This window comes from Camelina sativa, chromosome 13 (genome assembly GCF_030686135.1).
Source record: "Camelina sativa cultivar CO46 ecotype springtype chromosome 13, ASM3068613v1".
Lineage (NCBI taxonomy): Eukaryota > Viridiplantae > Streptophyta > Magnoliopsida > Brassicales > Brassicaceae > Camelina > Camelina sativa.
The window spans coordinates 10,996,128-11,013,767 of record NC_141892.1 but is presented as its reverse complement, the minus strand read 5'-3'; the positions used below and the strand labels follow the sequence as shown (position 1 = coordinate 11,013,767).

The following is a 17,640-nucleotide window of genomic DNA, read 5'->3' as shown; positions in this document are numbered from 1 at the left end:
GTAATCTATACTAAATAAAAGTAGGAGCTATAAGTTTCTAAGGCTGTCCACGTAGTATTTTAAACAACCTATCCAGATTTGACCTGTCACTCATTAACATTATTTAAAATTTCCAGAATTTTCTATAGTAAGAATTATTTTAAAACAACCTATCAGGATTTGACATGTCGAAACCTTTTAAAAATTTAAAATACTATAAATATTGATGCAAAACATAAATTATCTTATTTATCTACGTTTGTGTTTTTTATTTCTTATGAGCTATAAAACATATTTTTGTGTATGATTTTATAGATGAGTTAATATTCTTTAATTAATTTTTTATTTTTAGGTCTAAGGAAGAAGGATTGACATCGCAAGACCTTGATTTGATGTTTGAATCAAGTTTTGGAGTTTAAGGAAGAAAGATGGACGACAAACACACATGTTTTATTAGCTATACATAGGCATGACCAAGGTTATGGTTGTCACGGTTATGATTTATTAACCATTGGTTGTGGTTAGAGATTTTGTTTAACCCTTAACTATAACCGTTTAATAAATGGTTAAACGGTTACGTTTAAATACGGTTCCGGTTCAAGCGGTTACGATTATATACGGTTACAGTTATTTGAGAATATGATACAGTTGGTATTATTTGATGATATAATATAATTGATATTATTTATTTAAAATTAATATGTTCTTATAGTGTACTCATATTTCTATATATCATATGATTCATATTAAATAAATTATTATTAGTATATTTATTATGTTTTAAAAATATTATAAACCAAGTAAGGATTTTGGTTGGAGAAGATTCTAAACGTGTGGATCTAAAACCAAATAAGCATATGGATAAAATTATCAATAATTGGATGCATGTCTTGATTATGCTGCTCTTCATGAATTTCACAAATTTTATGAGAAAAGAAATAGTTTTGTTCTTGGAGTTTGATGGGTTAACAAGTTGTGTGGTAGTCTTAAAAAAAAGTTTTTCAGTGGAAGAATGTGAAGAGTTGACGAGGAAGAAGAAGAAAAAGAGTATAACGTAGAACCAGACGGTAAAAGTAACAATGAAAATTATTACAAATTTTGATAATGAAAATGATAATACTAATTTAATTTTTTTATAAGATAATATTTTATTACCGTTATCAGTTTTCATCAAAATATATCTAAACCCAGGAAATACGTAAAATAAAAAAAGAAATACGGTAGTTGCCAAGAAAATACGTAAAATAAGATGTCGATCAAGCTAAAATTTAGTCAACAACTTTTTCCGACTTCACATCTTCTCATTTACAAGTCTTCTATATTTTTTTTTTTCCTGATAATATTCCACACGTGGAATTCATGATAACAACTTTCTATCATGTTTTGGTCGATAGACGTTGGTGAAAGTAACTTAGCTAGGAGGTTAAAAATGTGAAAGTGTAAATAGTAAAAGTAAAAAGGAGTGTCAATAAATAGAGAGTAGCATTACTCCACATCTCATAGCTCTTCTCCAATCTAAGGGTAATAGCACAAGAGGGAGGACTCTCTCTCTCTCTCTTCACTTTTTTGTCGACATTTTCTATTCACACGTTATGATAGTCCGATATGACTTCATCCTTGCTTTCGTATTTCACTTAGTTTTGTCATGCATCCATTGTTGTTTCAACTTATTGTATGTTCATATAATTTTCAATTATACTGAGCCACTGAGGTAATTAGGAAGTACGTTAAAAAAAATTTCAGTGTACTCCTTGGAAGATATAGAATACAATAATATTCTCATAGTAAAAGTGGAGATGTCAATTTATTGTCTCATTAATGATGCGTAAAAAATAGATTTTGTGTTACTACTTCTTCTAATGTTTTCTTTACCAAGTGTCCATTACGTTGTTCCTTCTTTCTTTGTGTGTCTCTGAGATAGGAATTTGATTCTTTCAGGTTTTCACTGAAGTTAAGATATCGAAGCAATGTCTGAGAAAATGGGACCCGTTGGTGGTAGCATGAAAGGTGCATTTGACGATAGTGTTTTCGATGGTGTCAAGAAAATAACCGTGGGAAAAGATATTGATTGTGTATCTTATATAAAGATCGAATACGAAAAGGATGGAAAATTTGAAACCGTGAACATGGGACGATTCGGGGAGAACTAAAAGAGGTAATATAAATAACTTGAATTTGTTATTCTTGAGTATGTTTTTACTAACTCTTTTAAAAGTTTTAATTTTTTTTTTTGATGGAAAATGAAATCAAGTTTGATATGGATTACCCGAAAGAATGTATCACATTCGTTGGTGGAAGCTACGATCAGGTTACCCGCTATAACGCAATGTTGATCAAATCGCTAATCTTCAAAACATCTTATGGAAGAACTTCCCCAACATTCGGTGATTCATCTGGGAAAGAATTCATGCTCGAGGGTAAAAATGGGGGAAAGCTTATTGGATTCCACGGACGCTCTGGTCAGGCTATTGATGCCATTGGTGCATACTTTTCGCTAGTTGAAAAGACAGCTGCTATGGGTGGTAACATGGGAGGTGCATTTGACGATGGTGTTTTCGATGGTGTCAAGAAAATAACCGTGGGAAAAGATATTGATTGTGTATCTTATATAAAGATCGAATACGAAAAGGATGGAAAATTTGAAACCTGTGAACATGGGACGATTCGGGGAAAACTAAAAGAGGTAATATAAATAACTTGAATTTGTTATTCTTGAGTATGTTTTTACCAACTCTTTTAAAAGTTTTAATTTTTTTTTGATGGAAAATCAAATCAAGTTTGATGTGGATTACCCGAAAGAATGTATCACATCCGTTGGTGGAAGCTATGATTATGTTACCCGCTATAACGCAGTGTTGATCAAATCGCTAATCTTCAAAACATCTTATGGAAGAACTTCCCTAACATTCGGTGATTCATCTAGGAAAGAATTCATCGTCGAGGGTAAAAATGGGAGAAAGCTTATTGGATTCCACGGACGCTCTGGTCAGGCTATTGATGCCATTGGTGCATACTTTTCGCTAGTTGAAAAGACAGCTGCTATGGGTGGTAACATGGGAGGTGCATTTGACGATGGTGTTTTCGATGGTGTCAAGAAAATAACCGTGGGAAAAGATATTGATTGTGTATCTTATATAAAGATCGAATACGAAAAGGATGGAAAATTTGAAACCCGTGAACATGGGACGATTCGGGGAGAACTAAAAGAGGTAATATAAATAACTTGAATTTGTTATTCTTGAGTATGTTTTTACCAACTCTTTTAAAAGTTTTAATTTTTTTTTTTGATGGAAAATGAAATCAAGTTTGATATGGATTACCCGAAAGAATGTATCACATCCATTGGTGGAAGCTATGATTATGTTACCCGCTATAACGCAGTGTTGATCAAATCGCTAATCTTCAAAACATCTTATGGAAGAACTTCCCTAACATTCGGTGATTCATCTAGGAAAGAATTCATGCTCGAGGGTAAAAATGGGGGAAAGCTTATTGGATTCCACGGACGCTCTGGTCAGGCTATTGATGCCATTGGTGCATACTTTTCGCTAGTTGAAAAGACAGCTGCTATGGGTGGTAACATGGGAGGTGCATTTGACGATGATGTTTTTGATGGTGTCAAGAAAATAACCGTGGGAAAAGATATTGATTGTGTATCTTATATAAAGATCGAATACGAAAAGGATGGAAAATTTGAAACCCGTGAACATGGGACGATTCGGGGAGAACTAAAAGAGGTAATATAAATAACTTGAATTTGTTATTCTTGAGTATGTTTTTACCAACTCTTTTAAAAGTTTTAATTTTTTTTTTTGATGGAAAATGAAATCAAGTTTGATATGGATTACCCGAAAGAATGTATCACATTCGTTGGTGGAAGCTACGATCAGGTTATCCGCTATAACGCAGCGTTGATCAAATCGCTAATCTTCAAAACATCTTATGGAAGAACTTCCCCAACATTCGGTGATTCATCTGGGAAAGAATTCATGCTCGAGGGTAAAAATGGGGGAAAGCTTATTGGATTCCACGGACGCTCTGGTCAGGCTATTGATGCCATTGGTGCATACTTTTTGCTAGTTGAAAAGACAGCTGCTATGGGTGGTAACATGGGAGGTGCATTTGACGATGGTGTTTTCGATGGTGTCAAGAAAATAACCGTGGGAAAAGATATTGATTGTGTATCTTATATAAAGATCGAATACGAAAAGAATGGAACATTTGAAACTCACGAACATGGGACGATTCAGGGAGAACTAAAAGAGGTAATATAAATAACTTGAATTTGATATTCTTGTGTATGGTTTTACCAAATTTTTTAAAAGTTTAAATTTTTTTTTTTGATGGAAAATGAAATCCAGTTTGATGTGTCTTATCCAAATGAATGCATCATATCTGTTGGTGGAAGCTACGATCATGTTAATCGCTATAAGGCAGTTCTGATCAAATCGTTGTTCTTCAAAACTTCATTTGGAAGAACTTCTCCAATATTTGGGGTAAGTCCAAGTGGGACAAAATTCATGCTTGAGGGGGAAAATGGAGGAAAGCTTCTTGGATTCCATGGACGCTCTAGTCAGGCTATTGATGCCATTGGTGCATATTTTTGGTCAGTTCATGCACCCCAAAAGATTGAACCAGTGGGTGGTAACATGGGATTGTATTCGATGATGGTGTTTTTGAGGGTGTGAAGAAAATAATTGTTGGGAAAGATATTGATTGTGTGTCTTATATCAAGATCGAATATGAAAAGGATAGTAAGGTTGAAAGCCGTGAGCACGGGACAATTCGCGGGGAACTTAAAGAGGTAATAGAAATATTTTGTGACTTTTTTTTTCTTTAGTCTGTTATTATCCACCATTTAAAAGTTTATAAATTATTTGTTTCTAATGGCAAATGAATCCAGTTTGCTGTGGATTATCCCAATGAATGTATCACAGCTGTTGGTGGAACCTACAATCATGTTAACCGCTATAACACAGTGCTGATCAAATCGCTACTCTTCAAAACCTCTAATGGAAGAACCTCGCAAATACTCGGTGAGACAAATTCATCTGGAAAGCCAGTTGGAAAGGAATTCATGTTTGAGGGTACAAATGGAAAAAACCTTCTTGGGTTCCACGGACGCTCTGGTCAGGCTATTGATGCCATTGGAGTTTACTTTGGAACCGGAGGAAATTAAAGAAGAGGGTTACAAGACGGTTTATTGGGTTCATCAGATCTAAGTCCATGTCGTGTCTATCTATTATGACCAATAAAAGACTTACTCTAGTTTCGTAAAATAAGGTACATCCTTTTGGGTCATTTGCAGCTCGAGTAAGCATTTCAGCTTTTGTTTGTTGTGTTTATGTGTAAAATAAGGTCCATGCTTTGGGATCATGTGATGTTATCTTTCCAATATCGTCTTTTATCTTGGTTCATTTTTGTGTGTGTGGGTGTTTTTTGTGATGAAGTTAAATCAAAACGATCTAATATATCACTCTTGTTCACTCTGGCGTTCATGTTTCTTGATATACCAATAAATGTTCGTTCTTCGCATATTTCATAATAAAAGTTTCTAAGAATTAATGATTTAAAAACCCAACAGCATAAATCATTACAAGCTAGTTACACAACAAAATAGTACTGCCAAACTAAAATGGTACAACCTCAAGTCCGTTGTTTGCCAATCCTGTTGGTCGAAACCTGTATAAACCCAAGCAAGTAAACGGTAATTGGGAATAGACTGAGGGAAGAGAGATGATGTATGCGGCCAACTTAATTAATTATGGAACAATTCTTGGGTTCACTCCTAGGGTGAACCCATTCATTCACTTCTCCTTATATTATCCAATGAAAACATAATATGTCACCTTGCATTTAAATTGTAAATATTTTGAAAGATCTAAAATAAAAGAAACAAAATAAACAAACAAAAACTAATAAAAAAAAATCATTAATAAACGTAACATTGCGTTAACGGCGTTGCAGTCTTTTCTTTTTAGGTTTTTGACGAACAATTATAATGGCCATTGATACATACTACCTTCTCTGCCTATGGGTATTAGCATGAACTTCTCCAATCTCTACCCTCCACCCTCTTTTGTGTGTGTATGTATACAGAGGAGGACTATGTTGGTTCATTTAATTTGGATTCAGAGGACGAAACGTGAAGACATTCGTTGGGAACAGAAGAGATACGACGATCCCTTTTTAATTAGATAAACTCATACTGTGAAGTGTGAATTTCCCACTTGTGTACTCCAGATAGACACACATATGCATATATCAGTATTCACACCAAAAAAGAATTCAGAGATGATCATTACCTACAATTAATTTCATATTTGGTGTTGCTCTTAATTCTGAGTAAAGGCAGATATTAAATGATAAAAGTCAACCATATCCCATCGTGAAGTTTAAATGCTTCTTGTTTTGGGTTTATAATTATGTTAGCTTAACCCTCTCGTCATGTGTTAAAAAATGTGAAGCTTGCTGACTTCGTTACTCTTTTTTTTTTTTATAAGTTTGATGGAGATAGAAAGTGTTTTACAACAAGTGTTTTTTTTGCAGAGTTTTGATCTCTGGAACTAAAACATAGTTATAAAAACAGAGTATGAACTATTAGACTCTTGAAGCAAACGAAACTTGGAAGCCGGTCTCATAGCTCTTGTCTCCTATTTTCCAAATGGTAGATAGTTGATTTCAAACTTACTTGTCTATAAATTTGACTAGGCTAGCTGCTGGTTTTGGGTCCTCTTAAACCACATCGTGGAAGGCAACCAGACCACCACAAAATTCAAGCTCCAACCCGGTTGGTTTACTTAAACATATATAGGAACAAAAGAGTCTTGAGTTTTCTAATGGGTTTTCTTCTTCGGGCATATAATTTGATTAAAAGCTTCAAGATTCTGTTCTACTTAGCTATCTTGCAATTTTTTCATCTTGCTTTACACTTGTACAGTGTCTAAAATGTGGAAACGAGTTTTAGATATTCAAGTAAGGATATAACAAAGTTGCAAAACCTTTTTTTAATAGAAAGCATAAACGTTAGCAAAACCAAAAGAGACAAATGAACTATCACCAAAATCACTCGTACAATTTCTTGGCCTAAAGAGTTCTGAGAGTTTTGGTTTGGTTCTTTGTAGCTTTCTCTTCATACTTTGTTCTCTTCATCGGTATTCCTATCCTCTTGCTTGTCCTAAAAGAAAACAGGAAATGTCATATGGATTATAGGAAAGCAAAGCATAAGGATAAATCATTTACCTGCAACACTTGTGAGGCAAATGACGTATTATATAAGGTTGGACTAGTAGTAGCAACAGATAATTGAATATCCAGAGTAAGACTTGAGTCCTGAAACATTTAATCAATTTAATCTTGTCATATTTGGATCAAAATTGGACAAAAAAAACAAAGAAAATGATATATGAAATACCTGAAATGATAACTTTTTTTTTGTTGTAGCATTAGTTGATGTTTTTGATGTACTACGTTTTTTTGTTTCAAGAACATTCAAATATCGACCATGGGGTCCAACTGTTTTGTTCTTTGGCCGTCCAATAGTTACTTTTCTTTTAATTCCGCGAGCATTTGAAACTTCCACGTCTTCTTCTTCTCCTTTCACAGGTTCAACATTTGAAGTTGGGAGCATCCATTCATTAGTTTTCACAAGTTCTTTTTTCTTTTCCTCCAGCTTCTTATTGATATTTTTAAAATTCTTCTTGGAATCGCATGAGGTTAACTTTCTTGTTAAAGTAAATTTTGCTAGATGGAAATGGCAATGCATGAACGATGCATGGCAAGGCAACCCATTTACATGTCTGAATTTCTTTTTGTTTGCTAATTAAGTTCTTTTTTTTGTGTTAATTTTTTTTGTTTCTTAAACAGTCTTCACTCTTCACTAATTAGAAAAGGAAGCGGATTAGGCACGGACTTGGCAGCAGGATAGGGGTATAAGAATATTTTATATTCTATGTGGCCTATGTCTTTCGGTTTAATAATAAAGTTGAAGTTTATATTTAACATTGTGGATTCTAATATTAAAGATGACACCGTGATGAATCAGTTTCGATTAATGTATTAGAATTTGGGTATATTGATAACTCTCTTCCTTTCTCCTAATTATATTATATAAGTAATATATACATGTATATGTTATGTCTATGCATTATTAAGGGGTGTTATTTCGAACCAGTACAATTAAGGGGTGCTGTTACGAACTAGTACAATTAAAGGGTGATATTACGAACCAGTACAATTAAGGGGTGATATTACGAACCAGCACATCTCTTCAAATGTGACTATATATACATGTATATATATGTGTGGTGTTGAATCATTACGGTAATGGTTGTGTTCTCATATTGTGAGAAACACTACCACACCAAAATCACAACAGAAAAGAGATTAGTGATCTTCTTCATCAAAGATCACGTGAAAGCAATAAGGAGTAAGGGAAGAGAAAATCAATTTCTGAAGACTTGAATCTATCATCAAGCATAGAGAAAGCAATGGATCAAGGTTTGTGTTTCTTGTTCTCTAAAACAAAGTGTTCATGGTTGAATTAGATCAAATCTAGATGATTTTTAGATTTGGTATGAGCAAACTAGATTTATTTAATTCACCGTTAGTCAAACGTAATTTATTTGTTTGATCAAGTGTTTACGTATTCATGCAATCTGGGTCATTTGTGATGATTAGAATTGATAACGACATCACTTATGAACCGGTGCGTTATGAATCATTAGTTATGTCTATTGAACGGTTAACGCATATTTAATGTGTAACAATATCACGATTGATAATACTTAATAAAATATGCATGGTTGTTGATGGAATTATAAGGATATGAGTAGTGATGTTTTCATGCACGTAAATATGTTCAGCGATTGACATAGTGGTTATGTTATTCTATTTAAATAGTGAATGGTTGAAAAAATTACTTATCATTAGATAACTGTTTTTTATTGCATACACGTATTCGATTCCAAGTATAAGTGCATGGAACTAGTGAGTTTATTTAAATTCATGTTGTACGTTCATAATTCTGGGTTTTTGTCTTATTGACAATTACCTCATATGAATTCGTAAAGTGAATAATTGCTTCCGCTGCAATTTTTATAAGTTTAGGGTAATTGTGTTCGTCTTTGTTCAAAAAAAAAAGAAAAAAAAGGGTAATTGTGTTCATAACATTAACACAGTAGAAAAATAATTTATACCCATTAAATAAATAAACATTTAAATGTTTATATGTGTATAACTTGTCAGTCATCAAAGTAGCCTTGTTATATTACATATAGATATTAAAATTTAAAATATTCATTAATTGATCATGATTAAAAAGAGATGCTAAAAAAATGCCATAAAAGTTTTGATTGATCAATTATTTTGTTATCTATATTCTTGAAGGTCACCCAAAGGTGGATCATTGAATATAGTTAATAATATTAAAAGAATTAATCATTTTCAATATAGTCAATAAATATGTATACCCAAAGGTAACAAATTTATTTGATTAATATGTGATTTGATTAATTATAAAATTATAAATTTAGCATGGCTAAAAATTGCCCTAAGGTTATTTAAATTCATGCATTTAAGTTAGGCCTTAAGAGTCTGTATAAAAGTGTCAAAGCACTAATAGGTAAGCATGTTTACATGTTTGCAGCTTCTTCAAACTTGTATGCATCTGCTAATTTTGTCGTAAAGTTCAATTGGCTGAATTACGGTGAATGGTCCGATCAGATCCGGTTTGCATTGGGTATAATGGCTTTGGACTCTGCAATACTAACGAATGTTGAACCTGCAGCCATAACAGCAGAGAGCTCCGAAACTGAAAAATCTCGTTATGAGATTTGGGAGCGATCTAACAGGCTGAGTTTGAACCTCATGAGAATGACGATGGCAGAAAGTGTTAAGTCATCTATGTCTAAGACAGAGAAAGCAAGGGAATTCATAGAGAAAATTAAGAAGTGTTCACAAATTTTGGCTGATAAGTCGATTGTAGGAAGTCTCATGAATGAGCTTACTACGAAAAAGTTTGACTGGTCTCAGCCAATTCATGATCATGTGACCCACATGTCTAACTTGGCAGCAAGGTTGTTAACCTTGGGAATGGAAGTTCATGAGAATTTATTGGTCTAATTCATTATGAACTCTCTACCTTTTGAGTTTAGCCAGTTCCAGGTGAATTACAACACCATTAAAGATAAATGAGACTTTAAGGAGTTAAAGGCTATGTTGGTTCAAGAGGAAGGGAGAATTAAGAAAATGAAGGATCATGTTGTCAATCTTGTGGGCTATGGAAATGCTAGCATCAATAAAGGAAATCCAAGTAGGAAGGACAAGATGAAGGATAAAGCTTTCATGAAAGGCCCTGAAAGTCAAATCCAGAAGGAAAAGAAGTGTTTCTTTTGCAAGAAAATGGGACACTTCAAGAAAGACTGTCCGAAAAGAAAGGCTTGGTTCGAAAAGAAAAGGATTCAGTTCGATTCAACCCATAAGAGGACCTGAACAATTCTTGTTCATGGGAAACAGAATGAAGGCACGAATTGAAGGCATTGGGAATTATAAGTTGATCTTGGACACTGGATGTCATGTAGATCTTGAAGGGTGTCTATATGTACCTGAGTGTGCTAGAAATCTTGTTTCCGTTAGTAGGTTGGACAATTTAGGTTTTGTTTTTTAGATTGCACACGGTTTTTTCTCATTGTACCGAAATGATTACCTTAATGGAAGTGATATAAAGTTTTCTGAATCTTTGTTTAATATTGAAAGTCAAGGCATTAAGCGTAGTGCATCTAATGAAAGTTCAGCTTTCTTGTGGCATCAAAGACTAGGTCACATTTCCAAGGAAAGAATTATGAGGTTGATAAAGAATGAAATTCTTCCTCACTTGGATTTTAGTGATCTAGATGTGTGTGTAGACTGCATGAAAGGAAAGCAGACTAAACACATTACAAAGAAACCAGCCACAAGAAGTACTCAAGTTCTTAAGTTAATTCACACTGATATATGTGGTCTGTTTGATGCTCCATCTTGGAGCGGTGAAAAATACTTTATCACCTTTATTGATGATTACTCACGTTCTGGTTATACTTATCTTCTGCATGAAAAATCTCAGTCTGTGAATATTCTAGAGATATTCATTAATGACGTGGAAAGGCAATTAGATAGAAAAGTAAAAGTAGTGAGATCTGATAGAAGTGGTGAGTTTTATGGAAAATTCACAGAAAATGGACAATGTCCTGGTCCATTTGCAAAGCTACTTGAGAGTAGAGGCATTTGTGCACAGTATACAATGCTTGGTACTCCTCAGCAGAATGGTGTAGCTGAGAGGCGAAATCGTACTTTAATCGAAATGGTTAGGAGCATGATAAGTAATAGTTCTTTACCCCTATCATTGTGGACATATGCATTAAAGACTGCAACGTATGTCTTAAACCGGGTTCCTAGTAAGGCAGTTCCTAAGACTCCTTTTGAACTGTGGATGGGAAGGAAACCAAGCTTAAAACATTTACGTGTTTGGGGATGTCCAGCAGAAGTAAAGTCATATAATCCACATGAAAAGAAACTTGATTCGAGGACTGTCAATGGCTTCTTTATTGGCTATCTGGAAAAATCAAAGGGGTATGTATTTTACTGTCCTAAGCATAGTACGAGAATAGTTGAAACGGGAAATGCTAGGTTCATTGAAAATGGTCAAACTAGTGGGAGTGGTGAACCAAGAAAGGTGGACATTCAAAAAGTTCAGGTTGAAGTTTCTTCACATGTTGTCACATCTAAGGTTATTGTTCATATTGTTTAAGTACAGTCAAATGAGGCAATAGAACAACATGATGATGCACCAATCCCAATAGATGAAAGGACAATTAATGAACATGTCGCTTTTCATGAAGAAAATGGTGTACCACAAGAACCATTAAGGCGATCTGGAAGGAACCGTAGATCTGCCATTTCAAATGACTATGTGGCTTATGCTGTTGAAAGTGAATGTGACTTAAGCATTGACGAAGACCCGAACACATTCCGAAAAGCCATGGAAAGTAACAATTCTGAAAAATGGTCTATTGTCGCGAAAGAAGAAATAAAATCTATGGATGATAATAATGTTTGAGACTTAGTAGAGTTACCAAACGGTTTCAAAACCGTTTGTTCTAAATGGGTATTTAAGACTAAACGTGACTCGAAAGGTAACATTGAAAGATACAGGCTCACCTTGTTGCCAAAGGTTTCACCCAAAAAGATAGCATTGACTATAAAGAGATCTTCTCTCCATTTTCAAAGAAGGATTCTCTTAGAATTGTTTTGGTTTTGGTGGCTCATTATGATCTGGAGATTCACCAAATGGATTTGAAAACCGCCTTTCTGAATGGAGAGCTTGAGGAAGAAGTATACATGGATCAACCTGAAGGGTTTGTGACCACATGAAATGAACATCTGGTGTGTAAGCTGAAAAAGTCAATATATGGACTTAAACAAGCTTCCAAACAATGGTATTTGAAATTTAATGATACCATTACGTCATATGGGTTTGTAGATGTTATCGTTGACCGATGCATCTACATAAAGATCAGTGGGAGCAAGTTTGTAATTTTAGTCTTATATGTTGATGATATTTTGCTTGATGCGAATGATATGGGTATGCTACATGATATAAAGAAATATCTATCTAAGAACTTTGACATGAAAAATATGGGTGAGGCATCTTATGTGATCGGAATAGAAATAATTCGAGATAGATGACAAGAATTACTAAGTTTGTCTCAGAAAGGATATATCAATAAGGTCTTAGAGAGATATAGAATGAGTGAATGTTCTGCTGGTAAAATTCCAATTCAGAAAGGGGACAAGTTCAGTAAAATGAAATGTCCAAGAAATGAATTGGAACGTAAAGAAATGGAAAGAATTCCTTATGCATCAATGGTTGGGAGTTTGAACTATGTTCAGACATGTACTCGACCAGATATCAGTTTTGCTATTGGTATGTTGGATCGATATCAAAGTAATCCCGGAATGGACCACTGGAAGGCTGCAAAGAAGGTTCTCAGGTACTTGCAAGGCACCAAAGAGTTCATGCTTACATACAGGAGATCTGATGACCTCGAGGTCATTGGATATTCAGATTCAGACTATGCCGGATGCGTTGATAGTACAAAATTGACGTTTAGATATTTGTTCTTGTTAGTTGGAGGAGCAATATTGTGGAAAAGTGGAAAGCAGTCTGTCATTGCTTCTTCCACTATGGAGGCCGAATTCGTGGCATGCTTTGAGGCCACAGTTCATTCATTGTGGCTGTGGAACTTTATCTCAGGGCTTTGGATTGTCGACAACATAGAGAAGCCGCTGAGAATTTACTGTGATAATTCTGCAGCTGTTTTCTTTTCAAAGAATGACAAGTACTCAAAAGGTGTTAAACACATGGAGATAAAGTATTTGTCTGTCAAAGAAGAAGTGCGGAAACGTAAAGTGTCTTTTGAGCATATTAGAACGGATATGATGGTTACAGATCCGCTAACTAAGGGATTACCACCCAATGTGTTCATTGGCCATGTAGAGTGTATGGATGTTATAGATAAGACCTTGCTGTTTTGATTATAGGATGCTTATTATGTATGAGACACTATGAATTCACTTAAAGTTATGTTTTCGTTTTTTATTAGACATGTTATCATTAAAGTATGTGTATACATTTATGGTTTATAGATAACATAACTGTTTTGAGAATTAAGGTTTTTCTCAATATAAAATAATAATATAAAATTTGTGATACATGGAAGGGAGAATGTCGTTCAATGATGTGTGACCGCCATGATTTGATCATTTTGATTTTATTTAAGTCATTAAAGGTAAAGAGAACTTGATATTAAAGTGCGCATTAAAGTTATTAAACCATTAAGTTGACACAAAGGCCAAGTGGGAGAATGTAAGAATATTTTATATTCTATGTGGCCTATGTCTTTCGGTTTAATAATAAAGTTCAAGTTTATATTTAACATTGTGGATTCTAATATTTAAGATGACACCGTGATGAATCGGTTTCGATTAATGTATTAGAATTTGGGTGTATTGATAACTCTCTTCCCTTTTCTTAATTATATTATATAAGGAATATATATATACATGTATATGTTATGTCTATGCATTATTAAGGGGTGCTGTTACGAACCAGTACAACTAAGGGGTGCTGTTACGAACCAGTACAATTAAGGGGTGCTATTACGAACCAGTACAATTAAGGGGTGCTATTACGAACCAGTACATCTCTTCAAATGTGACTGTATATACATGTATATATATGTGTGGCTGTTGAATCATTACAGCAATGGTTGTGTTCTCATAATGTGAGAAACACTACCACACCAAATTCACAACAGAAAAGAGATTAGTGATCTTCTTCATTCAAGATCACTTGAAAGCAATAAGGAGTAAGGGAAGAGAAAATCAATTGCTGAAGACTTGGATCCATCATCAAGCATAGAGAAAGAAATGGATCAAGGTTAGTGTTTCCTCTTCTCTAAAAAAAAGTGTTCATGGTTGAATTAGATCAAATCTAGATGATCTTTAGGATACATAGATTTCATAAATATAGAAATCTAAATTTTAAGGGGAAGCATTAATTTGGTCGCAAATATATAGTTGGCGGCTGCGAGAGATTTGTGCAGTGATCACCACCAAAGATCAAACTGACTAGCCAGAACAGCCATCTCTGGTAGGCAAGCGGAAGATTGGTAGCAAGTTTGACCATTGTTAGTGTGGGATTTAGCATCCCCAACATACTGATCTAAACCAAAGGAAAACCGGATAGCTTAACCAGGAATACTTTAGGCCATCCAGATGGACCTATAAATGGAGGCCCCATAGGGACGACTAGCCGACCTCTAAGATCGTTTCTCAAGTCCAACCTGATCATCATCAGAAGAAACTTTCTAAATTTCGATCCAAAGTACTAGGAAAGTAGACTTATTTTGTAATCTAAGCTCTCAGATAGATGAGGGGTATCCCCTCCAACAATTAATACAAAAAACATAATTCTTCATTGTTCTTGAGCAAAACCCTAGTTTGTTTTCCAAGAGATCTTAATCTCCTTTTTATTCATAGCTTTGACCGAGTTTTCTTGAGAGAATTCATAAGTGAATTTGTTTCCTACTTTGAACAAATTCATTGTGAGAAATCTTGTTTCCGTAATGGGCGCCGTCTGTGGGGACGCTAAGTTCTAAAAAAACTTTCTCTTCTAGAAACACATCGAAGTTTCCTTCAATTGCAACCATGTCTCAACCTTCGAGCAACGAAACCACTAGCTCGGTTCTCAACCAGCAGGACGACTCCTCCATAGGGAATCTCTATAACCCTGATGTAAGAACGGGGGCTGAATTACCGGCTGTAGCAGTGGCTGAAGTACTACGTGACAGACTTCTTGATGTACAACCTAACGAACTTCCCGATAGACTGCCTGAAGTACTTATTGGAGAGAACCAGCTTGTACCAGTTAAGGAGAACTATGATATCCTTCCGATATGTGCAAGAATCAGAAACAAATATACTTTGGAGCTGACCACTGGAACTAGAAGTGATGCGGACCTTCAACAGGCTGAAAGATCATATCGTTGGAATGGAACCGTTGAACTCTTTTTCCCTTATCTAAGGTTTTTCCCAATGGGTTTACCTAGAAAGGTTTTTAATGAGGCAACCTCCTTCCACATATCTTCCTACACATATTTTAAGGAGGAAAATCAAAGAGAGCCACCCTTGTTTCGAGCTAGTTCAAGACTTGGTTCATGGAGCCTTTTCGCAAGTCAATTAACACTCAAAATGGATCTTTCCATAAATGGCTCAAACCAAAGCATCCCTTGGCATCCTGGAGAGCTTCTATATAATTTGGAGACTTCACCACACATCTTAGGATGCACCCCACCTCACTTGACAAGGCCAATCAAATTAAGGTGCAACTTTCCTTATTTGGATTTGTTTGTCTTTATGACACAACGCCTTTTTCCTTATTCAGTGTTGCGCATTTGTGAGACTCTCAAGACCATCCAGAAGCTTCCTAGAAAGTATCTAGGCATCCCAAGAAACCACAACTTCGGCCCCAAGTTATCAAGACTCAAGGAGCATCACAAGTTTTCCAATTTGGCCGATATTCTCATTCAATTCCCAAAGACCATAATTATCATTAATTGTTGAGATTTCTTTCTTTATTTCAGCATATAGATGTTGTACTTGAGCCTTTATATAAGCTCTATTACGTTTTACTTTTGAAGACACGTTTTTAAATGATAAGAAATTTCAGTTTCCTTCAACACTTTGTGTTTTGAATCAAATCATTGTTCTTGCGAGTTCTAGGTAGTTTGTGGAATCAAAAAACTTAGGTTTCGTGTAGAGCCTATGATCCTTTCAAGGAATAGCCCTTGGATCATATTTTCTATCCCTCGGTGTTGTGGATTCATCATCAAACCGGTTACTCTCCATCAGATTGCTTCCGCCAAGTTAATAAGTCTTTGAGTCCGTGAGTCTTGTCTTGGTGGATTTCGAGGCTTGTAACATTGGTATCAGAGCTTAAACGCTCCTATCTTACCAGGTTATTTCGTTCCTTCTTTTGTTTTTATTTTTTTTTAGTTCAGTTTCAAAATTTCTTACAAAAAAAAAACTATAAAAAAACCTGTTTTTCGTCTGTTATATTGCTTGAATTTTATAAAATTGAAAAAAACTCATAAAAATTATTTTCCTTCTGTTTTAGCTTATATAAAGTCTTAAAAACCCATAAAAAAATTTGTTGTTAATTTTAAAATTCGTTTGCTATTTCTGATTTCAATTCTGTTCCGATCTGTCTCAGTTTTTGTTGTTTGGCTTGCTTAGTTCGGATATCTATTGATCTCTCTTATTTATCTTTGAATTTTGCCAGGAACTATAGGTGACGAAAATTCTATCACACTAGAGACCATCATGACTACACTCACTACCATGAACGTCAACATGACAACCATGTCAACACGGCTCACCCAACTGGAGCAAATGAATCAGAATGCACCACTACTCGGCCAAGGAAGGAACCTACAGCCTGAAGTTTAAGGAGGCAACTATGATCCTCATCAAGACGAGGATCCACCAGACTTACAACCTCAACAGCACCACGTGGCCTTTGAGCAACACAATCGAAGAGCTCAAGGAGACCGAAACCATGTTCGTGAAGATGAGAGAAACCTACCACCTGAAGTGAAGCTCACTGCACCTACCTTTGCGGGAAAAATTGATGCCTCAGCTTACTTGGAATGGGAAAAGAGGATGGAGCACCTCTTTGAGTATTATCACTACACGGAGCCAAAGAAGATATCCCTAGCTGTTGCGAGTCTCACGGATCATGCCCTAGCATGGTGGGATAGAGAAGTCGCTGAGAAGAGGATGCTTAGATACCAACAAATCACACGCTGGCCTGACATGAAGCTTGAGCTTCACAAAAGGTATGTAACACCTCACCGCGATTTACTAAAACAATTTTGTGCTTTGTTTCAGGGATCTAGGAGTGTAGAAGAGTATTATGAGGAATTTGAACTCATAAGAAGTCGTCTCGAGCTTGAGGAGACCGAGGAGTCTCTCATGTCCCATTTTGTAGATGGTCTCCAAGATCGTATACAACCCAAAGTGGAGACGCAGCCCTACCACTCCCTACAAGTTCTACACCTCGCT

At 35.2% G+C, this 17,640-nt stretch overlaps 2 pseudogenes across 1 annotated transcript; both read left to right on the top strand.

Moving 5' to 3' along the window:
* Nucleotides 1-1,908: 1,908 nt before the first annotated feature.
* Nucleotides 1,909-5,465, top strand: LOC104738153 (myrosinase-binding protein 2-like; annotated as a pseudogene). Its single transcript, XR_015578792.1, has 7 exons — nucleotides 1,909-2,134; nucleotides 2,231-2,662; nucleotides 2,757-3,188; nucleotides 3,285-3,716; nucleotides 3,813-4,244; nucleotides 4,341-4,783; nucleotides 4,883-5,465. The product of XR_015578792.1 is annotated as a myrosinase-binding protein 2-like (transcript).
* A 7,297-nt stretch (nucleotides 5,466-12,762) lies between these two features.
* On the top strand, nucleotides 12,763-13,551 carry LOC147929388 (secreted RxLR effector protein 161 pseudogene; annotated as a pseudogene).
* Nucleotides 13,552-17,640: the final 4,089 nt, after the last annotated feature.